Consider the following 16,944-nt stretch of genomic DNA (forward strand, 5'->3'; position numbering starts at 1 on the left):
CTGTTTCCATTTTTTGGTACATGCTGCAGTTGAATTTAAATCAAATTTAATAAAAATTGTGTTAATTGACATTCATGTAATATAAAAGGCATTCAAGAGTTTGTGTTTAAATATGCTCATGTTAAATTAAAATACAAAAACTTTATTAATATAATATAATATAATATATATTATAATATCAATATTTAATATTTATTAATACTAGGGAGCCAGTTAATTAAAACTAAAAATAATAATTAAAACTCTGAAATTACACTAAAATTGAAACACTATTTTGGAAAGTGTGGATAATATACTTGTTGTGTGTCTTGATTGATTTGAATATATTTCATGCAGGAAGTCAGAATTGAGTCTCTGTTTATAGCACTTTATTCAAGTGTTGGTTTTGGTTGGCAGTGACTGAATATTTTGCTTTTAATATATGTATAGAATAGATATAGGTATACATATAGATGATAATATATTATATATAATAGTATATTGCATTTGTGGCATTTTTATGCATGCAATACATCTAGAAAGGTAAAAAGAGGGGCTTTGTTGGAAGTCAGGAATGGATTAATTTATTTTATATTGTTTCTTATGGAAAAATTTGTTTCAGTTTTAGAACAAATGGTTTTTGAACAACTTTTAGGAATGAATTAAGTTTGAAAACGAGGTTTGATTGTACTGATACATGTTTAAAATGTAATAACTTGTTTGAGCGTAGATATATCAGAGTGGCTTTTATTAGGAAGGAATTCAAATTTATTTAGCTTTATTGCTTAATAATATAAACTGCTGTGTAATTAGTTAAGAAAAAAGTTTTCCATTTTGATAAACTATTTTAAAATACTTTTCAAAATATTCAAGTTATTTTATCATTGGTATATGTTGTCAATGAAGCAATGAATAGCTACCATTTTTTACAACATAAAAGAAGCAACTTTTGGTCAAAGAAAAGGCTCAAAACATCACCTTGTGTCTTATAATATTTACATGAAATTTACCAAATGATTGTCAGATTACATAAGGCTATATTAATGCTACTAATTATTAATTAAATGACAAGTGATTTGGCCTAGAAGTATGCATTAGGAGGCATTTCTTATTAAATTTAATAATTATAATTAATATTTCATTAATTCTTTCACTAAATGAAAAATCACTTATGTCATTAATAAATAAATCTGTATAAATAAAAGAATATAATTTTTTATTACAAATTAACCTCTTCTGAATCACCATTTTAGAATCAACTCTCACTACAAGCTTCAACTTAGTGGTTTATGCTAACTGAGTCTGTGCAGAAAAAATATTAAAAGATCATGACAGAGGCATGAAGACTGGTCAGTCAGATGACCTCATCAGATATGTCAAAATTCTGCCGAATTGATGTTATTTATCAGTTTAAAAATGTACTACCTACAATCAAACAAGTATACTTGGGCATGGTCGTGAATGGCTCGATGAATACATCAATAGGCTCTTCTCATTGATAATTCTTGGATACCTTCAGCCATAACTTCTTCCACACTTCGTTCGTGCATTTATCAGTTAATTCTTGCCAAGCAAAATTGATATTTCCTAAGGCATCCATGATGTTATATTTTTTCCAAAATTGCACCAAACAAACATAGATTTAAAGAAAGTACACCTTTCTGTCACTTTTTTTCTGATTGGTTTGTGTTCGCAAATAATCGTATTATATACGAATCAATGAAATTCCGCAATAATTTATATCAGCATAAATTTTGAGCTTTTTTAGGCTTTGAGCAGACCATATTATATCGAATCAGCAGACATGATTCCCAATAAGCATGACACATAACATGACACATCAGATGGATGGTAAATCCAGTCACATTGCTCTTTACACTCCCATAAGCTTTGTGATTACCAGGTATGGCACATGGATTCAGGTGGCATGTTTTTTATGTTGAAAATCTCTTATCCATAGAAACATTCATTGATAAACTAGATGAAAAGTCTTCAATGGCCACAATGAAACTTAAGAGTCTGTTGAAACAAGAAGCCATGTTAAAGGAACTATACACTCATACAAGTTTATTCATATAAGTTCCTGTGCAGTTGTTTCTAAGCTTGAGGAAAGTGATCTGAGAAGCAATTGGAGACTTTTAAACATGCTAAAAATCAGTTGGATGGATGAATGGATTTGATTAGAGAAATTGGAATATTCCCTGAGCCAAAATCTGGATATTCAAAATATAATTCTTGAATCTCCTCAATCACAAAACCTGGAGTTTTTAGTAGAAACCAGATATGCTCTTCTCATCTGTTGATATTGAGAGATCATCTGCATTGCAGATGAAAGATTTACTTTCTTTGTGTAGTCTGTGGCTGATCATGATGATGAATATAGAATGACTGTATATTTGCAAGTACAAGGCTTTTCTGTTTGTAAACTACAAAACTGATGAATTGTATTTCAAAAGTAACTGATTTGAATTGTCGATCATTTCCTTGAGTTTTACATGGTCACAATGTATACTTTTATGCACAATAAAATGATGGTTTTACTTTTATACATTTTTAAGAGCACTTTTTTAGCCTCCCCTTTTTTTTAAGAAAATTTGTACTTCAACATTCCAAGTTTACAATTAACAATATTTTTAATGTTATTTATTAAAAATTATTACAATATAAAATTTTTATTTACAGAATATGATAACAGGTACTGCTCAGATGGATGGTGCAATTTTGGTTGTTGCTGCCACAGATGGTGCAATGCCACAAACAAGAGAACATTTGATTTTAGCAAAGCAGGTACTGTTTTCTTTAGAATAGATAAAAATTAATATATTGCACAGAACATTCTTCATAGTATCAAAGTCAGTAAACTTTTCCTAATAATTATATAAACAAACTATATTAAACTTCATAATAATTAAGTTTAATGTAGACTTTTCTCATCCTTGTTGCCATCTATTTTCACTTTTAAAAATAGATGTAGCCCACTTTTAATATTGGAAATTTTTATTTTATTTTTGAGTTTATAATAATACATTATTATTATTTTTTTACATTAATATATTTTATTTTGTTTTTTAGCTTCTAATTTTATTATTAATAAAAATTATCAATATAATTTTTCTTTTGTATATCATTTGTATTTGATAACCATCGTATTTATTATTGTCAGTCTTTTGTAAAATATTATTACTGCATTAATAATTTAGTTAAAATCCAATCATACACAATCTTAAAAGTTTCAAGAATCATTTACACTTCAAATAAAGTGATAATTTTTAGTATTTATTATTAGCATTAAACACTTTATTTGATTTTTGATAATTTCTGAGAATAAACAAATCTGGTGTCTTTAATGAGATGATATCTGATAATTTTGGGAAAATTCCATTAACATATTGTCTCTGTTAGAAGCCTACTGGGCTTTAAACATTTTCTGAAATTTTCCCTGACCAACTCAATTTGATTTTATTAGGATGATAAATGATTTTTGACACAAGCTATATATCTAATATATTGCCTCATTCCCTTCTTATAAGTACTGCATAATTCTGAGTTATCCTTTGCTCTTTCTTGAAAATTGAATATTGTAAAATTATAAAAACTCCATATTGAATTATTTAGGAAAAAGAATTCATTTCAGATTTTATGCAGAAATAAATTATACAAAATTTGTTAAACATATATATTTTGAGTACTTTTGGGATTATTTGAGTAATAAATCTTCATTTTACACATGATTTATGTTGTGCTTATTGAAAGATTGCTCTCTACATACAGTGAAACTTTGTTAAGTCAAAGTTTAACTAAAAGTTGGTTTTTTTTTTTTTTTTGTTTTTACCCCTTAAAGAATTTAGAGTTAACAAGTTTAATACCCAATTTTCTCAAATTTTTCTGTAGCATAAATTTCACTTTATCAAGACATTTCTCAATAATTTACAGTAGAACGTTGTTTATCCGAATCAATTGGGGACTGGGGTAGTTTGGATAACTTACTTTTTGGATAACCGATTATGTACGAAAAAATATATTAACCTATCCTGTGCTGAAATTTTTCTCCGTTGCGTGTTGCTTCACATTGAACTTTCGTCGATGTTAAGCCTAATGTAAATTTTTTAAAATAATAATCATGGCTATTGTATCATTAAAAATTATTTCTTTATTTTTTACAAACAAAATAAATATATTGAAAAATATAAAAACAAAAAAATTATACTTTAGAAGTTAATCTAGTATCAAAAACATTTGATTCAGCACCACACACAGTCCTCAGAAAAACACTGTGTCAGTGCTGCCAGCTAAAACACACACACCAACAAAAAAAATATTGGAGTAGCCAAAGATATAGCCAAAGATTGCAGCGCCACAGCACTAGCAAAAATTTAAATTTGCCAACTGGAATGCTTTCAGTTAACCAACGCTTCGGATAACTGGCTTTCAGATAAATGACGCTCTACTGTATTCACAAAAATTATTACAGAAGTGTGTACAGTTTATGGCATATTTGAGTGCATTGTCAAGGTGCTCCCTTGTGTCCAATCAGAACAGCAGTAACATGAGTAAAAAGAAGTTACATGAGGTTATAATGATGTGATGTTGCATTTGGCATGGAACTGGTAGTATTTATCTATCTTAATTGTCTGTATTCATGTGGAATATGAGAGAAAAACGAACATAACAGACATAAGAAAGGGTTGGGGTACATAGAAAAATAGGTTTGAATTAAGAGTACCAACAGTTTTGATTTAACAAACCTATTTAAGGGAGCATATTATATAGTTTTCTATATAATATGCTCCCTTAGTGGCTTGGTTGTTATTAATGCAGTTCAAACTTAGTAAGGTTTTACTATAATAATTTAATAAAAAATTTTACATGCTAGGTTTATACATAAAAGTTTATTTTCATTTTAATGATTCGTTAAGATAATTATAAGTATAATAATGAAACTTGGAAATTTTTAAACAAATCTCTATTTTTCTCTCATAACTTTCATGGTAGTTATCATATTTAACATTCATATTCTCTATGGTAGGCATATGAAGGGCATAAAATATATAGCAAATTACATGAAAAATAACTTAAAATTCTGTATGACAACTTATAACAGAATAATTCCTTTTATTTTCAAGAAAATAAATCTTGAAAATAAAATTCTATATGACATCTTATATACATATTGAAATACAAAATTTATTTGGACTAAATTTTTGTTTATAAAGTGAAATACAAATAATCTGAATAAATATTTCATTTTATTATATTAATAAAGTTTATGCAAAATTATTTATATTTATCATGTTTCATTATGAAGTTGTTGTTGTTGTTGTTTTCTTTTTGAATTAATGTTTACTTAATATAGTAAATCTTAAAAATTCAACATAGCATATTGATAAATAAGAAAATAAAATATGGAATTTTTGAGAGGACTGGTTAATGGGGAGTAACTCTTAGCAATGAATGCCGAATAAATTTTCTGAATATATATAACAAAATTTGTGTGTGAGGTTTTTAGAAAAGAGGATATTTGTATTAAGAGATATTTTAAAGCTCAAAAAGTTTATATAAAATATCACACAAATACTACTTCAAAAAAAATTTATTAAGTATTTTCAAGTATGTTATTTATTTACTTATAAGAAAATGTATTTTGAAGTATTATTTGTAGGATATTATATATAAACTTTTTGAGCTTTAAAATATCTCTTAAATACAACATATTTACATTTTTCTTCTGTATATTAAAATTTATTATTGCATATTTTATTAATTTATAATTTTTATTGTTGTAAACTTATTTTATGACTTAAAATTTCTTAAATTATAATATTGTTACAATTGAGTAACATAGTTCAAGTTAGAAAAATTTTATTCCTAAACTGAAAAAAAGAAAAATGTTATATTTTCAGATAGGAGTAGAACATATTGTTGTTTTTATTAATAAAGCTGATGCAACAGACACTGAAACTTTGGAATTGGTTGAAATTGAACTAAGAGAATTAATGTCAGAATTAGGATATAAAGGGGATGAAGTCCCAGTAGTGGTTGGATCTGCATTAAATGCCCTAGAAGTAAGTATCAAAATTTAATTTAAGATTTTGCAGTATTTTTTAAGTTTTCTCTTTCTTACAAATTAGATTACTTTGTTCGTTTATAGAAATAATAATAATTTAAGAAAATTTTAGTAATCTATTCATTTTTCAATTTAAAATAACATNGGGTGGTTCCATAATACCCGCAGTGTTCCATAATACCACCTTCTCCTTTACTGCAAAGAAATATTCTTGTATTCTTTATGAATTCTTTTATAGGCATTTTTACTCTTAGGATTAGTTGTCTGGAACAAAAGAGCAAGAAATACTATCTATTTCTTAGATACACTAGTGTAAATTTCACTGTTGTATATTTGTTCAGCTTGCATTCCATCCGTCATACATATATACATGCCTCTTCCTTTGATCTAAAGTGCTCGAGATTTTAAGTTGATGGATGGAAATTGTGGAGCAAAGATGAATTGTTAAGGAGGTCATTAGCTGAAAAGTTTGGGAAATATTGTATTAGAACATATTTTATTTTTAAATGGATTTTTAGTAATGTTTTAGCAATAAATTTGATATAGAAATTGATGATCTTTTCATAAAATGAATAACATTTATTGCTAAAACATGGATTACAAATTTTATAACAAGGATTTCCTGAATGGTCTAAACTTTTAAATTGGTATTATATCTCAAATTGACACCATTATAAAAAAAAATAGAGTTTACTTTAAATAACATGTACAGTAATACCCTGAACTTACGCGATAGGTGGGACTGAGCGATAACTGCGTAAGTCGGGGTATAATTTCGCAATTTATGTAAAATCCAAGTCGGATGTATGTAAGCTAATAAATGTTCTCATTAATCTTATCTTGTCTTTTGATTCGTTTACGGTTACAAGAAGTCACCACATTGATGTCTCTCAAGTCTCTGTAGATATAACAAACACAGAAATAAATAACGCAAAATAAATTGTAGGTATGTGTCGATTCTGCGTGACACGTCCAAACGTGTAAGCTGAACAATAGTATGGGGGGAGTGAGTAATCGAGAGTTGTGTGGCACTCAAACAAAAGATGAATCGACGAGATCTGAAAATCGCATAAGTCGAGGTATTACTGTATATTATTCACTTTATTTCATCGATTTATTTACTGTCTATAATAAATGTATTAATTTAATTTATATATTGTTTTTTCATTATACAGTTTTAGCTGAAAAGAAAATGGCAAAATTACATAAATATGAAGACATTGATAATGCACCTGAAGAAAGGGCTCGTGGAATTACTATTAATGTTGCCCACGTAGAATATGCCACTGATGTTCGCCATTACAGTCATACGGATTGCCCTGGTCATGCAGATTACATAAAAGTAAATCTACATATTTTTTTTATTATCATAATGTGTAAAACATGATACAGTCAAGCCTTGGGTTTTGAACAATTCAGTTTATGAACAAAATTTTGAACTCATATTTGCCCAGTTGCCAAACAAGCTAAATAGCAAGAGATGGTCAGATTAGAGGGAGACCAGACAGTCAACTTCCTTTACTTCCTATGTTAAAGAAAGTCAACCGCCCAACTAATCACTGACAGGACTACCAATTCAGAAGTTAGTGACATCAAGATCACTTCACATCATTAGACATCACGAACAAATCATTGATGATGATGCTATTTAAAATTAGATTTCAATGAGAGAAAGATGCTGTTTCCATTTTTTGGTACATGCTGCAGTTGAATTTAAATCAAATTTAATAAAAATTGTGTTAATTGACATTCACATAATATAAATGGCATTCACGAATTTGTATTTAAATATGCTTAACTTAAATTAAATGGCAAATTGTCATCCATTAATATGAATTTATGCATCATTAATAATAGCATTGTTTAAAATTTTGTTGTGAAAATTTAAAAAATTAAATAACAATGTTAATAATTTTTTAGATGTTGAAAATACAAACTTGATTCAAAAGTTGTAAACTTAATATAAGTCAGATGATTGTTATACATGACTTTGAAATGAAATAACCAATAAACATCATGGTAGAGTGAAAGATTTTAAAACCCTTAACTGGTATCGTAAATTTTACAATCGTAACTGGTATAATGGGTGCTGCGTGGGCCCCCAAGCAAAATTTGCCTTTAGAGAGCAAGTTTGAACAATGAAAAGTGCATAAATACTACATGGAACCCTTTTATTTATTCATATAATTTTTTTACTTAATTATTACAAGAGATCACAAAATTGTTACAACTTTTGGTGTTTGCTTTTTTTAACAATACAAAAATCTACCTTATTGTAAGTTTTTACCAGAAATATTTTTTTTTCTTATTCTTAAAAATCTAATCTTACAAAAAAGTAAATATTATAGCCTCTAACTATCACTTGTTAAAAAACCACAGATAATATAATCACTTCTATTTTTAAGACTCAGGAACATTTTAACGAATTACATAGTTCAGTCTTGACAGTTATCACATAGTATTTTTGTGGTACTATACACTTTGCAAATATATTTCAAACAACTGTTGCACTTAGTAGCATATTTACCATCTTTTTTTCTAGCACAAAATGACAACATACTCTTTTCAAGAGATTTCGGCTTGATCTTGCAATTTGTATTATATTATCATCTATTAGCAGTTCAAATGATTCTTTGGTAATCATTTTGAATTTTTGATGCACGGTTGCGATATCTTTGCAAAAAAATTGTAAAAATAAAAAAAACATAAAAACACATACCCCAAAAAAACTAACGTAACTGGTATTGTGGGGGCCGCGTGGCCCCCAGAAGGTACGTAACTCCATCCTGGTAAGTGCTACAGGGCCAAACATTTGGCACTCTGTAACAGTCACGACGTAATGAGATTACGTAAAATGGGGACTGTGACACAACATGCATGGCAGAGGGGGAAGCGCCGCCATTTTGAGGTCATTTTGCTGTGTCACATACTTTCCGTTTAGTATACATTTTGACTTGGAGAAGCTAAGACACTTGTTTGAGTTTCAATTTACAGCTCTCGTCAATATTTATCGATTGCGTACACAAAACATTAGTGTGGAATAGTTGTGGTGAATATATATGGTGTTAAAGTTAAAAATTAAGAAAACTTAATACAACATCGGCCTATAGGCATCGAAAAGCCAAAATCAAAATATAGAAATCGTATACGGTTGGAAAGGGCTTCTCAAGAGCAATGCAGTGAACCCATAAAAACCATATGATAGAGTGAAGCGGTGCCAGGAATGTAAACATATTACCTGTTAATGTACCTGTATTCATGTAAAACACACGGCTGTATCCCGACGTGTGTTTTACGTGAGTACGTGTGTGGCTGTTTTCCCGACACAGCCACACCCCACTTTTTTGAAGTGTGTGCTCATCCCCATCATGCTCCACTGCTGATCTTACTGATTTCCTGCCATTTCCACTGGACCTTAGCCACTCTGAGCTATGAACAATTGTTGTGGATATTACATATTCCGGACTTTTGGATTCAAGACTCCTTATAACAAGCCTTCCCCTCTTCAGGACATCCAAGTGATTGTCAAACATTACAGATGCAGGTATTTATTGACCTGTGTCTGCAGTTGTAAACACACACTCTATATAGGTGCACATAAAAGTTTAGGCTCTCCCTCTATTTCATTTTTCTTTGTAATTTTTAGTCTCTTGAAAATTAAATATAAAGACACAATAATTTTGAAATATGGAAGAAATAAATATTTGTTTTTATAGTTAAATACATAGTGGAGTGTGTTATTTCTGGTGTGTGGTCTCTAACCTCCCTCCTCCATCCAAAGTCCATTCATTCCTACATATGCAACTGCTCATGTGATAATTATTCAGAAGGTTACTGTGCAACCTAAAGTCACAAGTCCTGACTTGGGCATTGCCGATGTAGCCAACACAGTGCTGTTACAAGATAATTGGACATTTGGTTAATCAGAGTTCTATTGTATTTTGAAAATTATAACTGCATAATAAAACATATTCAGTCTAAATGACATGATTTAAAAAATATGCATTTATTTTTCTCAAATTTTGATTCATATTATTTAGAATTATATTAATTTTAGAGAATAAACTCCTTGATAAATTAATTATTAGAGAAATGAAAGCAAAACATAGATACACTGGGCACTAAATATTTGGATAATAGTTATTTCTAATGTCCAACAGATATTTTTAATTTAAACAAATATTTTCAAGTTCTTTCAGTAACTATCTTCAGCTTATATATTTGACTACAAAGTTCCAGAAGTGTGACAAAAGGTGAATTAATAAAAGTAATAAAATTCAATCAAAAATGTTTTTTAAATATGAATTTGTAAATTAAAACATAATAAAAAATGGATGAACATTTTCTAATTATAAGTTGTTAACTATCTTCTTTTTAATTACAGATAATTAAGCTCACTATATATTATATTTTTATCATTTTGCAACTATAGTCAAGTGCTTATAAAGTTGTCAGCATTTATGTAAAATATTTCATGCTTTCTGTGTTAATGCTCGTGATCTTTGTATTCAAATTTACTAGCCATCTTTAGGCTATATTAAAGTACTGAAAACATTAAAAATGTCTGCAGCACATTAAACAAAAGGTTTGGAAATGAAAGTTAATCATGTTATAATGTTTACATAACAAAAGTTCATATACTGTTTCTCTCAGTGTGTAAAGTAACAAAATTATTGTATAAATTTTCTGTAGATGACCTTAAATTGGTTTATATATTAATAAGAAGATACAACAAATAAGTATCAATACTTTAAATTTAAAGTTTTTAATTATTTTCTTCTAAAGATCATGATCTCATTTTCATTATTAAACAAGATGAGAAAACTTAAAGGAAAAAAACTTTAGCTTCTAAATTCCTATAAATGACAAATACTATTACAATTGTTTGTTACAATTCAAATTTTAAAGATAGTATAAGATAATTATTTTCCAAGCATACTGATCTAAATTTTTTTAAAATAATAATTGAGCTCTTATTAAACATAACTTTTTTCTAGGAAGAGGTACTGTAGTGACCGGACGTGTTGAAAGAGGTGTAGCTAAAAAGGGTATGGAATGTGAAATTATGGGTTATGATAAAGTTGTAAAAACAACAATTACAGGTTAGTAAATATTTTAAAATAAAAATTCAATAATGAGTATATATTTAAATTATTTTACTAGATTTAATTTTTTTCTTAAATTAAATAATACNAAAATTTAATATTTATTAATACTAGGGAGCCAGTTAATTAAAACTAAAAATAATAATTAAAACTCTGAAATTACACTAAAATTGAAACACTATTTTGGAAAGTGTGGATAATATACTTGTTGTGTGTCTTGATTGATTTGAATATATTTCATGCAGGAAGTCAGAATTGAGTCTCTGTTTATAGCACTTTATTCAAGTGTTGGTTTTGGTTGGCAGTGACTGAATATTTTGCTTTTAATATATGTATAGAATAGATATAGGTATACATATAGATGATAATATATTATATATAATAGTATATTGCATTTGTGGCATTTTTATGCATGCAATACATCTAGAAAGGTAAAAAGAGGGGCTTTGTTGGAAGTCAGGAATGGATTAATTTATTTTATATTGTTTCTTATGGAAAAATTTGTTTCAGTTTTAGAACAAATGGTTTTTGAACAACTTTTAGGAATGAATTAAGTTTGAAAACGAGGTTTGATTGTACTGATACATGTTTAAAATGTAATAACTTGTTTGAGCGTAGATATATCAGAGTGGCTTTTATTAGGAAGGAATTCAAATTTATTTAGCTTTATTGCTTAATAATATAAACTGCTGTGTAATTAGTTAAGAAAAAAGTTTTCCATTTTGATAAACTATTTTAAAATACTTTTCAAAATATTCAAGTTATTTTATCATTGGTATATGTTGTCAATGAAGCAATGAATAGCTACCATTTTTTACAACATAAAAGAAGCAACTTTTGGTCAAAGAAAAGGCTCAAAACATCACCTTGTGTCTTATAATATTTACATGAAATTTACCAAATGATTGTCAGATTACATAAGGCTATATTAATGCTACTAATTATTAATTAAATGACAAGTGATTTGGCCTAGAAGTATGCATTAGGAGGCATTTCTTATTAAATTTAATAATTATAATTAATATTTCATTAATTCTTTCACTAAATGAAAAATCACTTATGTCATTAATAAATAAATCTGTATAAATAAAAGAATATAATTTTTTATTACAAATTAACCTCTTCTGAATCACCATTTTAGAATCAACTCTCACTACAAGCTTCAACTTAGTGGTTTATGCTAACTGAGTCTGTGCAGAAAAAATATTAAAAGATCATGACATGAAGACTGGTCAGTCAGATGACCTCATCAGATATGTCAAAATTCTGCCGAATTGATGTTATTTATCAGTTTAAAAATGTACTACCTACAATCAAACAAGTATACTTGGGCATGGTCGTGAATGGCTCGATGAATACATCAATAGGCTCTTCTCATTGATAATTCTTGGATACCTTCAGCCATAACTTCTTCCACACTTCGTTCGTGCATTTATCAGTTAATTCTTGCCAAGCAAAATTGATATTTCCTAAGGCATCCATGATGTTATATTTTTTCCAAAATTGCACCAAACAAACATAGATTTAAAGAAAGTACACCTTTCTGTCACTTTTTTTCTGATTGGTTTGTGTTCGCAAATAATCGTATTATATACGAATCAATGAAATTCCGCAATAATTTATATCAGCATAAATTTTGAGCTTTTTTAGGCTTTGAGCAGACCATATTATATCGAATCAGCAGACATGATTCCCAATAAGCATGACACATAACATGACACATCAGATGGATGGTAAATCCAGTCACATTGCTCTTTACACTCCCATAAGCTTTGTGATTACCAGGTATGGCACATGGATTCAGGTGGCATGTTTTTTATGTTGAAAATCTCTTATCCATAGAAACATTCATTGATAAACTAGATGAAAAGTCTTCAATGGCCACAATGAAACTTAAGAGTCTGTTGAAACAAGAAGCCATGTTAAAGGAACTATACACTCATACAAGTTTATTCATATAAGTTCCTGTGCAGTTGTTTCTAAGCTTGAGGAAAGTGATCTGAGAAGCAATTGGAGACTTTTAAACATGCTAAAAATCAGTTGGATGGATGAATGGATTTGATTAGAGAAATTGGAATATTCCCTGAGCCAAAATCTGGATATTCAAAATATAATTCTTGAATCTCCTCAATCACAAAACCTGGAGTTTTTAGTAGAAACCAGATATGCTCTTCTCATCTGTTGATATTGAGAGATCATCTGCATTGCAGATGAAAGATTTACTTTCTTTGTGTAGTCTGTGGCTGATCATGATGATGAATATAGAATGACTGTATATTTGCAAGTACAAGGCTTTTCTGTTTGTAAACTACAAAACTGATGAATTGTATTTCAAAAGTAACTGATTTGAATTGTCGATCATTTCCTTGAGTTTTACATGGTCACAATGTATACTTTTATGCACAATAAAATGATGGTTTTACTTTTATACATTTTTAAGAGCACTTTTTTAGCCTCCCCTTTTTTTTAAGAAAATTTGTACTTCAACATTCCAAGTTTACAATTAACAATATTTTTAATGTTATTTATTAAAAATTATTACAATATAAAATTTTTATTTACAGAATATGATAACAGGTACTGCTCAGATGGATGGTGCAATTTTGGTTGTTGCTGCCACAGATGGTGCAATGCCACAAACAAGAGAACATTTGATTTTAGCAAAGCAGGTACTGTTTTCTTTAGAATAGATAAAAATTAATATATTGCACAGAACATTCTTCATAGTATCAAAGTCAGTAAACTTTTCCTAATAATTATATAAACAAACTATATTAAACTTCATAATAATTAAGTTTAATGTAGACTTTTCTCATCCTTGTTGCCATCTATTTTCACTTTTAAAAATAGATGTAGCCCACTTTTAATATTGGAAATTTTTATTTTATTTTTGAGTTTATAATAATACATTATTATTATTTTTTTACATTAATATATTTTATTTTGTTTTTTAGCTTCTAATTTTATTATTAATAAAAATTATCAATATAATTTTTCTTTTGTATATCATTTGTATTTGATAACCATCGTATTTATTATTGTCAGTCTTTTGTAAAATATTATTACTGCATTAATAATTTAGTTAAAATCCAATCATACACAATCTTAAAAGTTTCAAGAATCATTTACACTTCAAATAAAGTGATAATTTTTAGTATTTATTATTAGCATTAAACACTTTATTTGATTTTTGATAATTTCTGAGAATAAACAAATCTGGTGTCTTTAATGAGATGATATCTGATAATTTTGGGAAAATTCCATTAACATATTGTCTCTGTTAGAAGCCTACTGGGCTTTAAACATTTTCTGAAATTTTCCCTGACCAACTCAATTTGATTTTATTAGGATGATAAATGATTTTTGACACAAGCTATATATCTAATATATTGCCTCATTCCCTTCTTATAAGTACTGCATAATTCTGAGTTATCCTTTGCTCTTTCTTGAAAATTGAATATTGTAAAATTATAAAAACTCCATATTGAATTATTTAGGAAAAAGAATTCATTTCAGATTTTATGCAGAAATAAATTATACAAAATTTGTTAAACATATATATTTTGAGTACTTTTGGGATTATTTGAGTAATAAATCTTCATTTTACACATGATTTATGTTGTGCTTATTGAAAGATTGCTCTCTACATACAGTGAAACTTTGTTAAGTCAAAGTTTAACTAAAAGTTGGTTTTTTTTTTTTTTTGTTTTTACCCCTTAAAGAATTTAGAGTTAACAAGTTTAATACCCAATTTTCTCAAATTTTTCTGTAGCATAAATTTCACTTTATCAAGACATTTCTCAATAATTTACAGTAGAACGTTGTTTATCCGAATCAATTGGGGACTGGGGTAGTTTGGATAACTTACTTTTTGGATAACCGATTATGTACGAAAAAATATATTAACCTATCCTGTGCTGAAATTTTTCTCCGTTGCGTGTTGCTTCACATTGAACTTTCGTCGATGTTAAGCCTAATGTAAATTTTTTAAAATAATAATCATGGCTATTGTATCATTAAAAATTATTTCTTTATTTTTTACAAACAAAATAAATATATTGAAAAATATAAAAACAAAAAAATTATACTTTAGAAGTTANAAACTACACATGATGCACATTTTAAAAACTTTGTTACTTGTACTGTTAATCCTATCCTATATATATATAGATAAAGCTATAATACAGATTGATAAAAATATTGGATTGCAATTCTCTCCTCTCCTTTATTGGAAAAGTTACAGCAAATTCAGTAACTGCTGGAGCTATAAACAGTTCTACAATACTGTTTATTAAATAAATTAAATAAAATAAAAAATTGTTTTCTGTGAAACTCTGTAGCATTATCTGTAAAGCCAGTATAATAAGTCCTGATATTAGAAGATACATACTTGTAGACGAAAATTTATATTTTAGTTCTACAATACATTTAGCATCAATTAGGAAAAAGGTAGTGGTCATTAGTATTTAAAAAAGACTTAAATTTCCTTAGAATGCATTGTACTATATATTAAAATAAGAATTTCTCAATACAAAAATGTGTTACCATAGGTCTTCTATTAGGACAATTTTAACCAAAAAATGAATAAAAAGATAAATATAGACTTCTAATAGGACAATATAATAGGTGATTATTATTAAAACTACAAATGTTTTATAATGAATATTAAAATGCTTCTACACAAGAAATTACCATCATTGTAAATATAGAAAAATCTTGATATATAATATAGCTTTTATAATTTTGTGGATTATACTATGTTTTAAAATATGTATTAGGTATTGAAACATACCATAAAACTCTGGATGAAGCACAAGCAGGAGATCAATTAGGAGCATTGATCCGTGGAATTAAGAGAGATGATGTTAGACGTGGTATGATTCTGAGTAAACCTGGTACTTGTACATCTTGTAACCATTGTGAAGCACAGGTATGTTATAAATTGGAAAATTTTAAATATATCCTGTATCTTTAGTGGGTTTTTAACTAATTTAAAATTCAAAATGTAGTTATTTTAATTCAGTTAATTATATCTTGAAAATTTATTGATATAAATTAAAATATTTGCTGAAGGACTGTCAAAACAAACATAAGTGTTTTATTCGTCTATTAATTTAATACTATAGTTGATACAAAATATGATGATAGTTAAGCATCTTTAGGAACTTCATTTAGAAGTAACACTAATAGACCCCAGACGAAAAATATATCTAGAAAATGAAATCAGTTCATTAATTTAAATAAAATAGAAATGTAATTTTTCAGCTATGAATGTATACAGGAAATCTACCAAACTTCCAGTAATATTTTCAATTAAATATTTCAATAAATAAATGTGATATTTTACTGCCCAACTGTTATTGAATTAGGATTAGGTGTGTATGGTATACATTGTAGATCTAACAAATTAGAGAGAATATCAATACATACATTGCAATATATTAAAAAAATAATAATAATAAAATACTTGTGGTTGGATAATTGGAAGTATACTGTATTAATTTTTTTTTTTTTTGACAGATTTATTCTAACTGAACAGCCTTACTGTTTTATGTTTTCATGCAATTTTTTTTGCAAATAATAGTACAGTAGAGTATCAATTATCTGGAAGAATTCCAGTCGGCAAATTTATATTTTCGCCAGTGCTATGGCGCTGTAATCTTTGGCTATGTCTTGGGCTACTCAAATATTTTACGTTTTTGATACTAAATTAACTTCTGAAGTATAATTTTTTATTGTTTTTATATTTTTCAATATATTTATTTTGTTTGTACAAAATAAAAAAATAATTTTTAA

General features: G+C 27.6%; 1 pseudogene; it reads left to right on the forward strand.

Moving 5' to 3' along the window:
* The window catches only part of LOC111635334, a 39,899-nt pseudogene that overhangs the window by 21,209 nt on the left and 1,746 nt on the right, over window positions 1–16,944 (forward strand).

Source organism: Centruroides sculpturatus, unplaced genomic scaffold, assembly GCF_000671375.1.
Source record: "Centruroides sculpturatus isolate CEXI.00-Female unplaced genomic scaffold, Cexi_2.0 scaffold108, whole genome shotgun sequence".
NCBI classification, from domain to species: Eukaryota; Metazoa; Arthropoda; class Arachnida; order Scorpiones; family Buthidae; genus Centruroides; species Centruroides sculpturatus.